Source organism: Cupressus sempervirens, chromosome 2 (genome assembly GCF_028749045.1).
Source record: "Cupressus sempervirens isolate cs-2001-9-10 chromosome 2, ASM2874904v1, whole genome shotgun sequence".
Taxonomy (NCBI): Eukaryota; Viridiplantae; Streptophyta; class Pinopsida; order Cupressales; family Cupressaceae; genus Cupressus; species Cupressus sempervirens.
This window is the reverse complement of record NC_143119.1, coordinates 640,163,829-640,183,258: the sequence shown is the minus strand read 5'-3', so window position 1 is coordinate 640,183,258 and position 19,430 is coordinate 640,163,829. Positions and strand designations below refer to the sequence as shown.

The 19,430-nt window shown below is 33.8% G+C and overlaps 1 pseudogene; it reads left to right on the top strand.

Annotated features, from left to right (window-relative positions):
- The window catches only part of LOC149574997 (GDT1-like protein 4), a 55,895-nt pseudogene extending 37,278 nt beyond the window's left edge, over nucleotides 1–18,617 (top strand).
- The last annotated feature ends 813 nt before the right edge of the window (nucleotides 18,618–19,430 follow it).

Genomic DNA, 19,430 nt, shown 5'->3' with positions numbered 1-19,430 from the left:
TGGTAGTTTCTGGTTCGTTCTTCTATCATGGGCCAATGTTTCTTCATTATTTTTGATTGCTGTCAGATCAAGATCATCCAAGGGTTGTCACTTTATCACTTTCTCAAGATGCGAGGACTTTATATTATGTGAGAAAGCCACCGTGTGACATGTGGCACAGTGGGTCTTATTTCTTTGTGGGTCACAGGTGAAGTGGACAAGGTATCAGATGAACTAGTGCGGGACCATATTTCTATTGGTTGATGCACTAATAGGTTTGTTGTATTTTTGGAGCCATCAGATGTGACAAGATAAAGGGTCATTTCTTTGTTGCTTTGCAAAGATGCAAGGTAGTTTTTTCATGTGACAAAGTGAGAGGATGCCACATGTGCAAATGGTCCATAGTTTGTGAAGAGTTAAGCAAGGAACTGTGGTTAAGTTGTGATCAAGCAATTTTCTTTATTTCACTTGGTCACAAGGTTAAGAGGTAGACCTTAGGTGAAGGTGGTGATGACACAATCATAGTTAGGGCCTCAGCCTTCACAAAGTCGTAGTGGTTAGTGAGAAATGTCAAGGGTAAGCCACAAAGTAGCGACAATTTTTTGTTCACACAATCACAAGCATTTGATGTTAGTTGAAAAAAAGGGTGGCGAAGGTTATATGATGAGGTGGTCAAACTTGTGAGGACCTTGCAAGGTGGCAAAATGAAATAAAACCATTAGTCCTCGAGTCTCATTCTTGTTGCTGGACCCAATTGACCTGCTAATTTTGATGATTTGTTGAACCAAAAGGAAAAGAAGGTGATTTTTTTATGCAATCTGATCTCCATGATCAATCCCAATAACTCCTGAATGAATGCAGGGCTAGAATGATGCAAAGGACATCTCTCCACTATTTGGGTTATCCATTTTCCTAATTATGCATTAAATGGCATCGTTTCTACCACTTTAGGGTTTCTTCTAGATCAAGGTTTGATAATTCTCACTACTACATTTGACCTCATTTTTCTACCAAAATTTTTGACCATCAATTAAAAAATTTTAGTTGGTTGGATTTTAGAAGGAAAATTTTCTTCTTCTTTTTTTAAAATCTAAGCTCGTGTTGGTCAAAATTTTGACCAAAACGAGCTTAACTTTAAAATGAAAAATCGTTTTTGATTTCATTGTTTGATGGAGTGTGCGAAGGAGTTGGAGCTATAGAACTTTTACCATATGGCTATGGCCTTCTCATTCAACCTGTACATGCATTCTGAAGCAGCATATATTGAATAACCTACATGAGGTTGCACCAGAGTATGGGGAGATGGTAGGAGGATGGTAAGAAACTCTTCTCATGTGACGAGAACCCACTTTCTATTGGGGTTAGATCCTTCCTCCATTCAGGGCATCGACCAATCTTCTCCCCTACCCCCTACTATGGAAAAGGAGAATGGGAATCACCCCCCAACTAAAGTGCCAGGGGGGATATAGTTGGATTTCCTAACTACCTAGCCAGTTGGCTACCTAACTGAACTGGGGGCAATAATTTGCAGTTAGGGCCCTATACAAGCCAGTAAATCCTCCAATTTTTCCAGGTCTTCCAACAACTAGCTCACCTAATATTCCAATCAAATTCAATACAAATTACTTTTCAAACCATAAGGGTACTAATCAATTCATTATGCATTGTATGTTCTAGGTTTTTTGTTAATGGGAATTCTTACTAATGGCTATATATGATAAACACCTTGTAGTGGTTTGTAGGTATCTTCTATTCTAAAGTGGATTCAGTTGATTCAGTTGTTTTAGCTGCAAGGAAATTAACTATAGTTTTTCTTGCTAATTCCTTCATGTTTGATGCATGATCAGATTGTCTTGCAAGATGAAATAAGTCAGGTAAGTTTCCCCTCCCTTGTATCTCCCACACTACTAGCAACATAGAAAATTTTAGTGCAACTTGATTCCCTTAATAGAGTTAGACTATATTGCAACTTGATCTTTATGTATATATAAAATATAGTACTATATTTTTTTTCCTTTTTTTAAAAGAAAACATATTTTTTTAGGTTCTTGTTATTTTTATGAATGTGGAAGGATTACAAAAAAAAAAAAAGAATAATAAATTGATGTCTAAAGATGCAAATAGATTTGTTAAGTGTAATATATAAGGAAGAAAAATCTATGGAAGTTGTTTCTTAAGTCTCTACATTGAAAGGAAAAAAACATTACCACTCCAAGATATTAACACCAAAAGTTAAGTCAACTCTCAAAATAGATGTCAATTTTGTATTAAGTGATGCATCATATCGGCAGTTTTAACACTAGTTTTTGGAGTTGAAAGATTGATCAAAGTGTGTGTTTCTCAAGGTTTGTACATTTTGTACTCAAGTCTATACATTTAAGACAACTAGTTCCTTAAAATTATTTTAGGATCAATATATAATAGTAAGATCTTGGAATTAAATTTTGAAATTGCTTGAACATAGAGTCCCTCACCAAACTGCAAGGAATACCACGGGAGGTTGATATAAGCAACTAAAAAAGAAATTGAACTAGAGAAGCTTTGTCTTATAGGCATTGTGCAAGATTGTGAACCAATCATCCCAACATCTGTTCACCATGTTAGTCTACAATTTGAAAACAAATCCAATGTAACTCATCAAAGAAATAATATGTTGATTTTGAGGTCATTCTTATGGCTATCAATTTGGATGGAAGGATCATGAGAATGGTAAGGTGAGAGGGGCTTTATTACTGACTAGCCTTTTTCGACTTCTTAATTATCTACTCAAATGAATTACATTATCTATCATAAACCAATTTATAAGCAATCTTGTTAACAAGTGCTTGTCATACCATTTTAGTTTTAACCCTTTTGGATACGTTGAAAGTTCAAAATTGTAATAAGGTTTGGATTAGTGTCTCTCTTGACAAGTTAATCTTGGATGTTTCATGAATGATTGATGAGACCCTAACAAAGTGCTCATATGCCTTTTAGCTATAGTTGAATATTTTTTTGACAACTGGAAGGATCTTTCTATGCAACATATGCTTTAGGTTTCACATCCAATATAGGTATTCATAAAATTATTTCATAATTTTATGAATAAACCAAACTGATACTTCCATGTGTAAAATCATGCTCAAATAGAGCAATATTTTGTTTACCTTTCTTCCAAGTCCATGTCCTTCATATCTCTAATGGTGTTTACTATATAGACTTCAAATTGATACCATGAAGTGGCTCACAAACAATGATATTTAGAGTTACAAACAACATATACATCAATTCTATTGTTAACTATCATCTTTTGCATCAGTAGGATCATCACTAATACCTTTAAAATCATCTATTTTGATTTGAATTATTTTTATGCATAAGATATAATTTTCATTTTTCATATAGAAAACTCATTTCTGATTTGAATATAGCAATATCTAGGTTAATCTAAATTTAGCAAACTCTTGTTACAAAATTTAATTGTAAGAATTTTGCTTCTCAAATTTAAATATTGAAATATTGCAATTATGTTTATCCTTTCCTAGAGATTTACACAAATAGCAATTTTTTCATTTTCAAAATAATTATCACAATTTTGCTTAATCCTTGTCAAGTGGTTCAGGAAAATAGTTAACTCCTTTCATAATTGAAGAAATATTTAATTTTTGGTTGATATTTTTCTATAAAAAAGTTGATTCTTGTTTAAACAAGCTATTGATATTAACCCACTAACTACATGTTATGAGCCTACCTATCCATGGGTTTTAAAAGATCCATTTACTTGACGGTCTATGTGCCATGTCACAATGTCACAGTGGCATATCTATTATTGCACTAGAATAGTCACAACCCCACATATTAAATAAGATAAATTAGAACATAACTCGGGCACACATGCCCATATAACTTGAGTGCTACTTATATGTATGCAATAAATATTTTGTTTTTATAGAATTGTTTCATTATCTGTGTTACTTGGTATAGTTTTATTAGCAATAAAGCATCTTGAATGCACTAATTTAAAAGTTTCTTGTTGTGCAGATTTTGTTTTCAATTATAACTCATATTCACATATTTTTATTTTTGATAAGTGATATGTTTTTAATATTTTATTACTTCAAAAGAACTATTTCATAGAGTTTCTACATTTTTAACAACAAAGGTCTAAATGCCTTGGTTTTGCCTATTCCTTCATATGTTGTAGCTTATTCATGGTGATCCCAACGACTAAGCATAGCCTCCTTGGACTCATTAAACATTACACCTCCCACTGTTTCAACCTTATTCTTCCTTTTGCCTAAAATAGGAGGCGACACTGCATTGGGGATTAGCCCTTTCTACAATGTTGCCTAACACCGCTTTCGGCTTTCTCCTCTGTTCTTCCTCAATCCTTTGCTAGTCCTCCTCCCACTGAGCGATGAAATGTAATAGCTCATCCATGTTTCCCTTGCCTCCCCAACCAACTTCCAAATTGTCTCCTTGGAGCCGAAAACCATGAATGGTTGCACCCCCTCTATTGGTCCTTCAGTGCGCCTCCAACAACTCTATCATGCAAAAACCAACCCTAGCCTTAGCTTAATCCTACCACTTTTGGAAATTCAAATGCCCTTCCAGTTCCACGTAGAGTTCTATCACTCTTGCCACTCTAATTTGTCTTTTGTTAGTAGAAAAACCCATGCATAGGACATAGACGAAATGCCTACATTTGTCCTTGGATGAAAATACCCTCCAATAAACTCCTTCCTGAACAATTGATATAAAATTATGAGAAAGTCCTCATTAACATGGAACACCTCTCCCAACCTCCTTAGTGTGATTTCACCATGGAGGCATGGTGTCTATTTTTTCTTTGGCATCATCTAATAAAAAATCGCTTCCATTCTTACTGTTATTATTGTTCTCCTCTTTGCTTTTTGGCATTGACTCCTACTTAGAGAGCTGCTAAATTCTCTCCTAAATCTAGAAAGTTCTCTCCATTTCCTTGCATCACAAAGAACAACACCAATCTATCACTAAAATCTCTTCCCACAACCAGAAATCACTAGCATGTGCCCATGTACCACAACACCTACACCCAAGTTGCCAACCTCTCCTCTTCCTAATTGCCGTATCACTTCCAATAAAGGAACTGTAAATCAATTACAAAACTATATTTTAGGGGGATGAGAAGTTAATTGATCTATTTCCCTCCACCATCTCTATATTTTCTTGCAAATGAGCTCCAACATTAGCCATCTTGTCCCCAAGCACGTTCCCTTCCCACCTAGTGTGAGTAATTTGAAAATCCTCAAATCCCTCTAAAAGCCACCAAATCATTCTAACATACTTTTCTAAAACCAGGTCTCCATATTACCCTAAATTTATCCATTAATTAAAATTTTTGAGCCTCTAATTAGATGAATTTTCTTTCCACCTAGTTTATTTTCCATTCATTAAGCAAATTCTGCAACATTGTTTGTTCCTACTGGAAATGTCTTTGCTCCCAAAGCCATAATATTATCCTCTAAAACTAAAATTGCACGTCTCATTCCACTGCAACCTAGATTACCTTTTCTGATTTCCCCATCTTACTTTCATTATCCTCTATCTCTTTGCTCCACTAAAGGTTTAACTCTTGGAAACCCATTAGTAGGTAATAAGAATTTGTATACTTGAAGTCCAACACCCAAGCACATAAGGAATTATATTGATGGATCCATGTAGATCTCAATATATATGTTTGCCCAACTTGCTACAATGGTGCTAACTGATTTTATTTGCATGAACAATAATTATTAAAAACAAATGGTGAAAGGAAAAATGGAATTACTAAATGCTATGCTTGGCTTGTAGGTAAATTTATTGAATTAAACTAGAAATTCCTCAATTTGTCAAAAAAGTTGAACCATAAAATCTTCCTAATGCTTGATGGATCTCAAATTTGTTGTTGTCAATTACTGATCAAGAAATTTGCACAAACCCCAATCCCATTCTTGAATTGCACAAACCTTGTAGTGTATTACTCTAGAGTCCAAACACCTCTTATTGTCCAAGTTCTCAGTCCCAATACAACAAGCAAAGATTGGCAAGAATGGTACTACCAGCTCCAAACTTCACTAAGTCACGTAATAACTTTAAGAAAATCAGCAAGATGAAAACCACTCCAAAAGTTTGTGGAACCACTTCAAACCATAGGGATTGATTTCCAAATCCAAAGTTAGTGATTCAATGAGGGTTTTCATTCTCAAAATAATCAAAGAGGAAATTGCAAGTTCAATCCAACAACATATTATTATTTTTACTCTTTAACATATGAGTGAATGAGACCCCAAACATCCTTTTATCACTTTGATGGGATAAAAAGCCAATTTGAAATTATAAAATAGTTGATGTTCCACAAATTTTTTTTACAAATTATAAAATTGTTTTTCATGTGCAAATCCCTTTCCTTAATCGAAGGGCATCCTCTTCTGAGTGGACATAAATTAATTTCATAAAAAAATACACTTATGTAACTAATATAAAATTAGATATTAGAACTTATGTGTATAGTTAATTACTTCCATCTAAGTTGTAGGGAGCACTGTCAAGGCATCAAAAACCAAATCTGATTATGCCAAGATGTAATTGAAGTAGTGGGGATTGATGCCATATTTTGACTATGAAGAGATTCGCCATATATTGCTATGCAAAGATTTGTTGCAAATTTTCAAATCCTTTCAAGACTTTTCCTTCACAATGTCACACCTCCTAACACCCTTGTTGATTCCCTCTAAGATGATTGGTCTTGTGAGATAAAATCAACACTGAACTAGAATTGGAATACAATACTATTGAATGACAATTGGAATAGATTTAGTATTTATGCAATATAATGACAAAATATGCATCATAAATATTCTGCATTCAAGTTCAATATGTAAAAAATAATAATATCAAGGTTAAGTTGAAACAAGTTTTGGAGGAAGAGCATCAATTATTGGTTTAGACAACAAGTTTTAGAAGAAGAGTATCAATCACTCATACAACTAAACTTCATGCACTTGAAGCTCTTAAATGACATATTAGATTTTGATTATCTTTTTGTTGTTAGTTTTACCTTGAGATGTTTTCTACATTACTTCCATGATGGAAACCTTCTCTCCAAATGAAAGACATCTGATATAGTTCAAGACATCTGCAATAGTTCAACGTATCGATCAGGGTTCAGGTTTAGTATCACTGCTGATATTCTAAGTATCGAGCTTTTATGTGAAAATTATTTTTGGATACATTGGTCTATTCAGCCTTGTTGGTCTTTGGTGGCTTGGTGAGATAGATTCCATTCATCAAATTTTGTACTTGATTTAAAAACTGGATTTTGTTACAGATTTTTAGGCAAATGAAAATATTCAATCAACTTATGTATGATAGATATGATGTGATACAACCAAAAGAAGGTAAGTTGGTTCTTGGTAAAGCAAAGTATGTTTCCCTTTCAACTGCATGTTTCCTAATTCACCTTTTTCCATGTCACGGTTCTAACAGCTTCCAATGAATCTATAAAGTCTTCTGAGTGATTATGGGATTGATCTATCCAATATGAAAATTTAATCATCTGTGTTATTACAAACTATCCAGTAACAATGACAAAGAAGATTTTGTCTTGGCCAAAAGCACCAGGAAACCAAATACAATTTATTTTCCTTTAGCCACTACAACTTTCCTAAATTGCAAAGTTTTTAAAGGAGGTCTAGATAAAATTAAGTTTTTTTATTTTAGATTATTGTTAGAGTAGAGGGAAGACCTTCAGTTTCTAAATCAGAATTGTGAGGGATTTCTTCCAAGTTAAATAAGAATTATATAGCAATAGTCTATAAAATATAATTTTGTCCTATCTTCTATCATATATTAATGTTTGGAACTGTGAGTAAATATTTATGTGTGCTCTAATATCATCTCCTTATGTAATGTCCCCAACTAGGACCAACTTTAATTTGCTTTGAATTCCCAATTAGGGTTTTGATTACACTTTGGAATGACATTTTGTGACATTTCCTAGTAGAAAATTCCAATTCCAAATGAGTAATCATATGTTACTATGCTTTTAAATCAAATTAAGGAACAATCATTGATTCATAATACATATGTCCTAATTCCTTACTTCTCTCCTAGTCACTAACCTTAAGGAGGATGATAGATTTTCTATGCCAAGGGGGCATGAAATAGCCTAAAAGTGGGTTCCCTCAAGGCTCTTACCTTCATATATTAGTTGATGATATACTGAAACCATTGTTTTTCTCTTTTCTTTGAATGTGATTTGTGATGGATACTTTGTAGTTGGATATAGACTTTATGCAAAAGGGCTTGATTATGAAGAAGCCATATATAATTAATCGTGCTTTGGAATCCCTTAGACTAGGTGTTCTTGATGGTTTTTTTGCAAGTTTTTCTGTTATCATTGTTATTGAGGTAGTATTCTATTTTTGAACATTTTGCTTTTAAATTGAATTCACTAGGATCATTGCACCATAATTGCTTCTTGCAGTATGACTTTTTAGAATTCTAGTATGTTGATTACATTTTTTTCCCTACAAGATTGGAGATGAGACTTTCATTATTTTTTCACTCATGGCAATGCGTCATCCGAAGTCCATTGTCTTGTCTAGTGCTCTTAGTGCACTTATTGTTATGACTGTAAGTAAGATAGTTACTCTAGCATTGTATATTTTTGGCTTCATTTTTTGAATACAATGTTCTTAATGGAAGTGATTTTGGTAAAGAGATATTTGTCTCATTCATATGGGGTTGGGCTTGAGAAAATATTGAATTGATTTAATTTGTATGATGCTATGAGTGAAGGTGCTATCAACTGGATTAGGGTGAATACTTCCAAATTTGATCTCAAGGAAGCACACAAATAGTTTTGCTACAGGTAGGGAAGTGTACATACTATTCTGATGAGATATTATTTGACTTTCTTTTTGCATAGAGCTTTTTAAATATTTTATCATATCAAAATTTCTTAGTGCTCTGAATTACAACCTCACCATGTCTAGAGATATGTGATACTTAGTTCTTTATTGTTTGTTTGATTGCATACTCTGTGTTCCTTACTTATTTGATATTTCCTTTAGAAAGCTTAAGACACCTATGTCCTATGTATTCATCATTTGCCATTTGAATGCAGTGGGTGTTAGAGGATCACAAATATAATCATAGAGGAAACATTTTCCATCAAATGTCAGAAATGAAACTTGAGTTAGAAATTGGTCAAAATGCTTTTGTGACTACACTTTTTGACTGATTTATGATCTTAAACAAATTAAGAAGGATAATTTTTGGATTCACATTCTTTCTTGGAATGCAAAAAACCCTGTCTAGCAAAATTTACGTCTTGTGATAAATGGAGACTTTATTCCTTTGTATGTGGTGGTCATGGTCGAGTAGCTAATATATGGGATTATATTATGATTGTTAACAAGTGATGTCTCTTTGTAGTTTTATATGCTTTTTTTTGGCTTGCATTTACTTTATATTGCCTGGAGGTCATACTCAACGAATTCACTAAAAAAAGAGATGCAGGAGGTATGTTAGTGTTTTCTCTCTCTTTACTATACTATGAACTCTTGCTATCAATTGGTTAGTGGATCATTTTTAATATATTTTCTAAGAAATTAAGTTTCCATAGCACTTTGGATTATTTAAAATATTTTTTATCTTAGTTTCTATTGATGTGATTTATATACTTCACATTTTTAGAGGTTTCCTATTTTGTATTGATCTGTTCTTATTCTATGTTGTGTAAACATAATTTTTTTCTTTCTTATTGTTTCTTTCAATAAATGCGCTAGGTGGAAGAAAAACTTGAAACTGGCCAAGGAAAGACAACATTTATACATTTTTTATCAAGGTTTTGCACACTAGTTTTCTTGGAGGTATCACATTCTACAAATAATGTTTGAAACTTTTAGATTCACAATCCTAATGGGATGTCCTTCAAATAATATCATCATTTTTTTGTAACTTAACATCATCTCTACAATCCAACCTTTTTCAAATCTTGTATAATTTCTACATATGTAGTTTATAATTTTTATTGGCTCATGAGATCATTAGCAATTTTTATGTGATTTCATGGGTTCTACTGGTTTGCCTTTTATGACAGCTATAGTTTTAATGTGTTTTGTGTAGGCATTTATTTTGACATTTTTGGTCGAGTGGGGAGATTGTAGCCAAATAGACACAATTGCAGTAAGTTGTCCCTTGGATTTACTCTTATTATTATGTTTATTGATGATCTGGATAAAAAATCTTTAGAGTTATTTCACATATTGCTATGTATTTACATTTTACAGTAGTTGTACTTCTACTCTACTTGCTTGATAAGCTAATGGCTAAATATTTGTTTTCCTCTTTGTTGGAGTTTTAAAATGTACTAAAACTACTAAGCGACAAAATGCTTAATACCAGAATGATAGTACATACACAATCTAAAGACTAGCCAATTCTTATTAACAATTGTATATGCAAAGTATTTGGACCCAACTTCAACAAAACCACAGATAGTTTTCTACTCTTTTGGCTCTACAAAACTAGGGTGGGTATACCCAAGGATGATTCAAAACTGGAACAACTATATGAGGATTATTATTAGTTTCATTCTAATTCTCATCTCAAGATCCTCAAACATATACATAATTCTTACTAACTTGATAAACACATGCCATAAAATAGATATGGTCAAGAATTCTTCTATAGATCTGCAGATGTTCTTAACAATAGTGGCTAACTAAAGCTAAAACATTCCATGTAGACAAGTGCTAGCCAGCTTTGAAAATCTACAGGAAATAAAAGTGAAATTTGATTTGATGTTGCATTTTGATAATCATTTATGATATATTTCTCCTTTAGCTATATCAACTTGATCAGTGCCTAATCCATTGGGGTTCAGAGTCTATAGCAAGTTCTTAGATCAGGTTTGTTGCCTTACAACAAATTCTATCAACAATTCTTATTGGAATTCATCATTCAAAACCCTTTCCACTACTAAAGAAACCTTATCACATTCATCAAAGCTTTTATTTAATCCATTGAATTAATAGCAGTGATAAATAGATATACAACCTAACTAGATTGCATTCAATTGCACAAGCCTTTACTTATACAATATCAAGACAAGAAAGTAATTGAAAGGAGATAAGATTCAGAAAGAACTGATATGGGGACAGTTCACAATTTGTATTCATTTTCTTTGAAAATGGTATATCCTTTACAATCGACTCAGAATGACCTTCAGGAAGAAGCAGAGATCATTCTATATTGATGTATTCTCAGAGAATTGATAGAAAAATACATTATAAACTTTCTTTCAAAATTTTGGACCAAAAACAGACTAAGCATAGTACTTAGAAAAATAGAATTCGGACCCTTCTTTTGCCTTGGAATCTCACTTAAATAGTGTGAGATGCAACAAGCTTCAAGCTAAAAGAAATGACAGGTGTCCTTTACAAAGAATATTTACATACAACTATCACAAAAAGACAAAATGTGGGTAACAGAAGATGTCTAGATCAAAACATTCTTTTAAGTCAGCTTTTGTTATACGATTTTGTGTTGCTGATTGGTTATTGATCTATTTTCTCTGTATAAGTAACTGCCAAATTAGCCGATGATGAAGCTTGTTCTAATGATGGCATATTAACTTCCACCTGTAGGCTTTCTTCATCTTTATCTCAAGTGGCAGGAACAACTTCTATTTTGTCCTCTTCTCTAGCCTTATCAGCATCCTGTGGTCCTGGGTTTGTAACTGAAAATGACAGGTTTCTCTTGTCTTCTTCTTCTAATTGGTTTTGAGAAATGATAGTATCAGTAGTTTGGAAGTCCTCATCCTGCACATTATCACTATTAGTTTCATCTGCATCCAACTGTTCACTAGAAGCCATTTCTGCCACCCACCTGTCAAATAATGCATCATCGGGCCAGTTGAATTGCAAAATGTCCTATTTTTTTATTACATAATCAGCCACATTATTAATATCAATGGAATGCTATTTTAAAGAATCAAAGAATATTTTGGCTTTCACCATCTCCTCTGTTGTGGTGGCTCACCATGCATGCCCAGTTTCATTTACTACTTAATTCATTCTTAAATAGAATGCATCATCAAGTTCTTTCGTCCATTCCTCTTTGCTTTTTAAATTATTTTTCTTATCCAGGGCATGAGGAAATAATTTGAAATTTTGGCTCCTATATTTGTCCAAGTGATTTATTATTATCTTCTATAAATGTGTCCTCTTATTATCAAAGTCAACAAGGTCAGAAACAATATCAAAGATTTTTTCAATCTGATCATGGGAAGTATCTATAACAGATAAACACAAAAAGGTTATTGTTTTTTCCCTTCTTAACCACTTATCCACAATAGGCTTTAGAGCCTCATCATTTCCTTTTAATTCCTTCCAAATGTTAATCACCCTGATCAATTGATGATGGATTAATGGCCATTCAACTCTGTCTCCCAGATATGTAAGAGCTTTTCTTAGTTTATCTTCATACTTAGATTCCAACTCTATATGTAAGGCCCATAATTTAGCCTTTTCTTCTTCAAATTCCTCAGCAACATAATATCATGGTCCCTGGGGTGTATCTGGCATTTCAATGAGGGGGGTAGACTTAAAAGGTTCTACAGGGGGATGAGGGTAGGTTATTCTGGGCCTGGTGGATTGTTCCAATAGCTTATTTTCAAGCTCAATCCTCTTCTTTACCTCTTTGTTGTATGCATCCACCACTGTCTCATACTTGCTTTGTAACTCAAACATAACCTGTTCCTCCTTCTTAGCAGTGGCCAAAAGAAACTGGGAAGACTCCACATTCCAATAGGTTGCCTGTACATGGGAGGTGTCAGCAACCCTTCTTACAAGTATGTTGCCCATCAGTTCAGACTCATCTGGTTGCGAGGATGTGGCTCTAGATCCTTTTTTCAATGACCAACTTACCAAAGCAACTTGATCCTCAATGAATGCAGTTCCTTGGAAATCCTTTTTATTTGGGTCTTGCAATTCCAATTTACTTGAAACAGAATTGAAAATTAAGGCATCTGCAATATCCCAATTTGGCAACAATAATATGTTAGAGGTTTTTACCATTTGCCTTCCTTCTTCAGGAGTAATTTTCTGGAATTCCTTCATCATTTCTTCTTTAATCTGGTCTTGTATGGAAGCTTCATCCATTTCTGGATGCTCTGTCTTCATCCTTTTACATTTCTCCTCAAAGATGTTCATGTTTGTTCTCCATGCAAATTGCTGAAAAGCTCTTGATTTTACAAAATTGTCATTAGACAAAAATTGATGACTTGCTTGTTCTAATACAGGGTCCAATTCCCTGCCTCTATAATCAGCTCTTGTTAGATCCAAACTTGGGACAGGAGGCTTTGGAAGGTTACCTTCATGCAATTCCGCTTGGGTAATAAAAACACCTCCTTGTGATCCAATCTCTTCAACTTGCTCACCTGTGAGCTGCTCTTCTCCAATTCTCAAAGGAGATTGGGTGGGTGAATATTCCTCAGCTTGAGATCTCCCTTCTCTTATTATCTTTTGCCTCTTTGGGCTAGGCTCATCAGGTCTCTCCTCCAAAACTATACTGGTGGATCCCATTATTTGTTTGCCCTTATCTATAGGAGCCTTTTTATTCTGAAGTATAGTGTAACTAGGCTTTTTCTGTACAATTATTTGACCAACCCCTATATTAGGAGTGAAAGCTAACCTCTTCATGGCTTCTCTGGCCTTATCAGGAGAAGAATTAATAAAAAATTGTTTAGATTCTCATTCATGGTTTTCATTATTGCAGGGAAGTTATTTATGAGCTTATTTATCCTGTCGGCCTCTGTATTAGCATTGTCTAAAGGACTATAATTTTGATCAAAATAATGAATAAATTCTAGGACCTGAGAGTAAACTCTCCACTTTTCTTTTTTAGTTTCTTGTTCTTGTAAAGAAAATTCATTTCTTATAATGTCTTCTAGGTAATATGAATCATGCTTTACCGGTCCTAGCTTGATTCTATGTCTTAGAGTCTGATTGAAAAATCCCTCAGAATCACAAAAATGAGGGTGGGAGACAGCCATCATATATTGATCCAAAATTTTGTACAAAAAGAGCCATCCTCCTTTGGTAATCACAAACTAATGGGCCACTGTACAGGTTGGAAAAATCGACCCTAATTGCCTCTTTGACAAGAACATTTCCTCTACTCCTCCTAGTTTCCATAAGACTTCTGCCATCCCTATCTTTAGGGGCACTTGGTAAGGCAAGACATGAGGGCTCCCTTTAAAACCATAAATTCTGAAAACTATAGAAACAGGGTATGGAGTAATATCTCCCCAATTGTGTGAAACTTTCAAATTATGGGGGCTATCCATAGGTCTTATGAGATTCATTAATACTTTATGGATCTTGGGATTATCACTCAAAAATAGACATCTCAACTTAGAGGCAAAATATCTATCAAATCTGACAAAACTGGCTTTATTTGCATCCCAAGTCATATTTGCACTCCACAACTGGATTGGTAATGTTTCCCCATTTTCTTCTCTGTTCAATTTCATCTCATTTCCAAAATATGTTACCCCTTTGAACAAGAACATATGCATTAATAAGGAATAGTGGCCAAAAGTTTTCTCCACCTTACCTCTCGCAATTCCAACCAAACCGATGTGAATTTCTTTAGCTAGAAAAGAGGCAAAATAAAAAATGACATCTACATCGAAAGAGGCAATTTGAATCATCATATACATAAGGTCAATGGGCATGAAGTCCTACTCATCCTCACCAAGAACATGGCACAGGGTCCTATATATCTCTACAGCCCGAGAAGTGAAAAGCCTCTTCTTAAAAGGTTCTTTAGAGGCTGCTGTTATAACTAGTAGAGTTCCTATGGTACCAATGTGTTCCCTTAATGCACCTCCCCTAATTATATCTCTTTTCACTTTGTATTACTTTTCTAATTCTAGCAAATTGATTGGCACATGGAAATCTGATAATGGTTCTAAGTGAAAAACCTCTCTAATTTCTTCAAGGCTAATTGACACTAGAGGCACACCATCATTTCTTCTCACAACCCTAATGGCTTGGTCATATTTTTTGGCAATATCTTCTAGAAAGTCATAGTCCATGAAAACACTAGGAACTACTAACTTTCCCAAGTCAAAATTCCATATATGAGTGTGAGGGGCAAACAGATTCCTCTCTGAAAACCACTTTTTAAACAAAACAAGGCCAGTCTGATTGGTTACTGCATCTCTTACCCAGTTCCCCTTGTCATACAAGCCATCAACAATTTTAAGCCTAGGACTTAATGAAATTAATCTTTTGACCTGTCCAGACTCTGTAGTGGATCCTGTGAGTAACTCTAGGAAATCATTGTGGATATTCCTATTCATATAATTAACTTTCCCAGAGAATGATTTCTTAGGAGGCATCTTGATTGTAACAATGGGAATTGGAATGTTACAGAGGTTATGATCGAGTACTTACTTGATTTCACCAAAATTAATATCTTTTGAACTTCTGCAACTGCTTTCAAATAGATATGAAACTGTTTTCGCGTCTTCAGCAATACTTAATCACAACATGATTGACGGGTGCCTATGCTCAAAGAAAAATCACAACATGATCGACGGGTGCCTATGCTCAAAGAAAATGTAATCTTTGTTGGAGTGGACTGTGATGAATAATAAAAGAAAATCTTACAGATTATATTCTGCTTTTTTCTCACACACGAAGTCTCTGTTCATCATAAATGCACAGGACAGAATGTCACCACACTTCCCCTTTTCTTTTAAAAACTTGCGCCCTCAATTTTTGGAAAAATTTGGGATCTGGTAATGACAACTAAGCTAGCTCATTTCCTTACTAACATATTTGCAATCAAACCAATAGGATAGCTCCACTTGTGCCTTTCCTTCAATGATGGCACTTTAGACTGGGCCCACAAATGACTATGGACATGTGTCATCACGTCGCTAACTTGCTATACTTATACCTCGAGCATCTCTCCATGGCGAGCTAGCAATAACCTTTGATCTTGTTTCAATCATGTGGCATACGTTTGAAACGACTTTTCAAGGAATCAATGGTGGGCCATCATTCGCTAACTCGCTATGCTTAACTTTTGAGCACTTCTTCATAGCGAGCTAATGACAACCCTTGATCTTGGCCCAATCTCACGATCGAAAAACCTTGAAGTACATTCTTGGGAAGTGGGTCCATGGTACCGCTGTTGCTGACCTAGCGTAATGTGCTGGCATACACATATATATTTTAATCATCCTTTATTTTAAGTTTTTCCATGTTTTTGACTTTTAGGTCAGTCGTTATGTCGCTACCGGCTAGCGATGCAACAACCCACCGAAAAACCAGCGCCGGGAAAAGTAGCACAACTTGCAAAGAATTTTTGCAGGACTTTCCAAATAATCTTTGGTCATAAAATAAAATCGCCTTTGGTGATGATTTCGTCCTCACTATGTCGCTATCGACAAATCGCTTGTATATTCTAATAGCGACTTAGTGACTTGCCGAAGTAATTTGGACGCTAGGTTTATTATTCCTAATGACCATGGACACATATCATCACGTTGTCAACTCGCTATGCTTAGCTTTCGTGCACTTTTCTTTAGCGAGTCAACGACAACCATAGATTTAAAAGAAATCTGACAGTGACGTAAAAAACTTTGACAAGGATTAAAACAACAAAATCAACATAGGTGAATAAAAAACATCTGCATTACTTCCTTCCCCCCTTTTTAAAAAATTTTCGCACCAAGGAAAATTTAAAAGGAAAAAGGTACTAGCCCAAGAAAAACCAAACTTAGTTGGAAACCTAATCACCACTAAAGGATCACAACCTGAAATTTTATCTGGGCAAGACAAAACCTATTATACAAAAATTCAGGCCAACACTCTTTGAAGGCATTTTTAATTTAATTTAAACAACTCTATCATACTATTAAAACATTTTTAAACATTACAGCTTAGGGTCCTCAACATTAACAAAATGACAATCTAATAGTAAAAATGAGCTTCAATAGTTGGAAACATTGAGAGTGTTAGATCATTTGTCATTTCCTACTTTATTTGTAAATTATTATCTCAATAATAGGTTGCAAACAAGTTAACAAAAATGTTTGTATTTTGTAGACTTTGTTTTTTATTCTGATTCTCATATTAAGCAACTGTATGCCTTGAAATGATAATTAGAGTAAAAGAAATTAGTTAGATGCAGCAAGTTTTTTTGGATTAGATGCCACAAATGAAGGTTATCACTTCCATCAAACACTCATGAGACTTGCACCTACCTTAGGGTTTCTCACTCCTAGAAGTAGACGAGGTAATAAACCCAATTTATTCAATTGTAAAATCAAATAATAAATTAGACAATGTAGGTGTCACATAAGGGTTTGAACCTAGGTCTCCAACATGAAAACCCATGACTTAAACTATTGTATTGAATCCATTTGACTTATACTATAAGTATTAAACTAATAGTTGATATGGGTGTGCCTAAGCTCCTAACAGAATGCCTTGCCATACTATTTTTGGATTGTGCAAAACACAATGGATTTTTACGAAAAAATAGCAATTTTTCTTCATGATCTTCATCTCCATTTCTGTAAAACCACAAAAAAATTGGTAAAAAAAAAGCGTGTTTTGCACAGTTGAATTTGTTTCCAAATTTTTATTGTGTCATTTGTGGTAAGTTTAGCTTGCACTGTTGATATGATTTATCTTAGATCTATAGTCCATATAGTAGAATGACAACAAGCTTGTAGACTGAATATTCTCTTAAACTAATATCTATTATCTAATATTATTAATACTTTTAAATCATATTCATTATATTACATTGAAATCTAATTTATTTATGGCTATTTATGTCTTATTGTTATTGTATATATTATTTAATATAGAGTTGGGCAATTTGATAATAATCATTGTAACACTTTAATCTAAACATATACAGTCTTAGAAGTTGCAACTTTTCCAAACACATAGCATAATCAAATTAACTATTTTTAAATGTATTTATATGATAATCATAAAACTATTTTGTCTTGTATTTATATGGATTTTGAAATATTCTTATGAAATTCTCTTTTTGGATCTTCAAGTACAACAGTAGCACAAGAATTAGCCAAATTTGATTTTTGGACTCGTTGGATTTTATCTCTAGACTTCTATTTGTCATTTGTATATTCATTTCCTCATGAATCTTGCAATAATAACATTTGGAGGCCTAGGTTATATTTATAGTTTCTTTATGATCCTTATCTAAATATTGTGGCATCATTTTTACATTAAGAGCTTTTATGTCCTTACAAAATAAGAACCATGTGATCCATACATATTTTGTTATTTTGTCATATTTGTAAGAACTACCAGTTTTATGCATGAGGAAAATTCCAAATTGAATTGGGCACTTTGGACTCATTGTGGAATTTCCTTTTATAGTTTTAGCTGCTTACTCATTAGAATGCACTTGGAGTTGTTGTTGGTGCGATACTAGGACACACAATATGCACTACCCTTGATGTTATTGGGGGAAGTTTGTTGGCATCCAAGATTTCACAAGGGACTATTGCTACTGTAGGAGGATTGCTCTTTCTTTTCTTTTCATTGAGTTCTTACTTTTACCCTCCCATGTAAATTAGTCTCATATAAGGTAACTAAATATTTTCCCTTGCCTAAAGATTCTTTAACTCTTTTGTGTCAGTTTTGTAAATACACATTAGCTACCAGAAAACTATCAAGAATTGGTCGAATACTACTAGCTACATTTTCTTCTATTATGACTCATGAGCACTGCAAAAAAAGAAGTGACAAACGAATTCAACAATATAATGTGAAACTCCCTTGCTTGTCTTCTAAAATGTGATGTCACTATTTGTTTTGATCGTACTGCTATTGGATCAATAGAGTTACAATAATTTCTAAATAATTTAAAAATAAGGTCAACAATATACTGAACTTGCCCCACCTCTTCCTATTCTTGAGAAGGCATTGCCTGCTTGCTTGTTTCTTATACATGATGTTTTAATTTTCATGGCATTTTTTTCTCCTACCTAAATGCCTTTTATCCAAAGTTGTATTCAAGGACTGATGATTGGGTGATTTGTAGGACATTTTGATTGTGTGGGAAGAACATGACCATATCTTTCTAGTGGCTAAGGTCTTTGAATTGGAAAAGTGAGTACTTAATACTTTCAGTTATGATTGAACATTATATTTTGTAAATTTTATAGTGTGAATAACATGGGAAGCTTCCATAGTCCATAGTGCTAAAAAGAAACTCTCGGAAACAAGTAAGGTCATAGACATTGTGACACTCTGTAAATGGATTTGGGATGATAGATAATGTGATTATTGTTGAATGTGAAGTCCAACAGTCATTTGAACATTCCTCCCTGGTAATGATTACCTCCTTGTGATCTGCCCCCTTTCTTGTGTATAAAAGTTTCT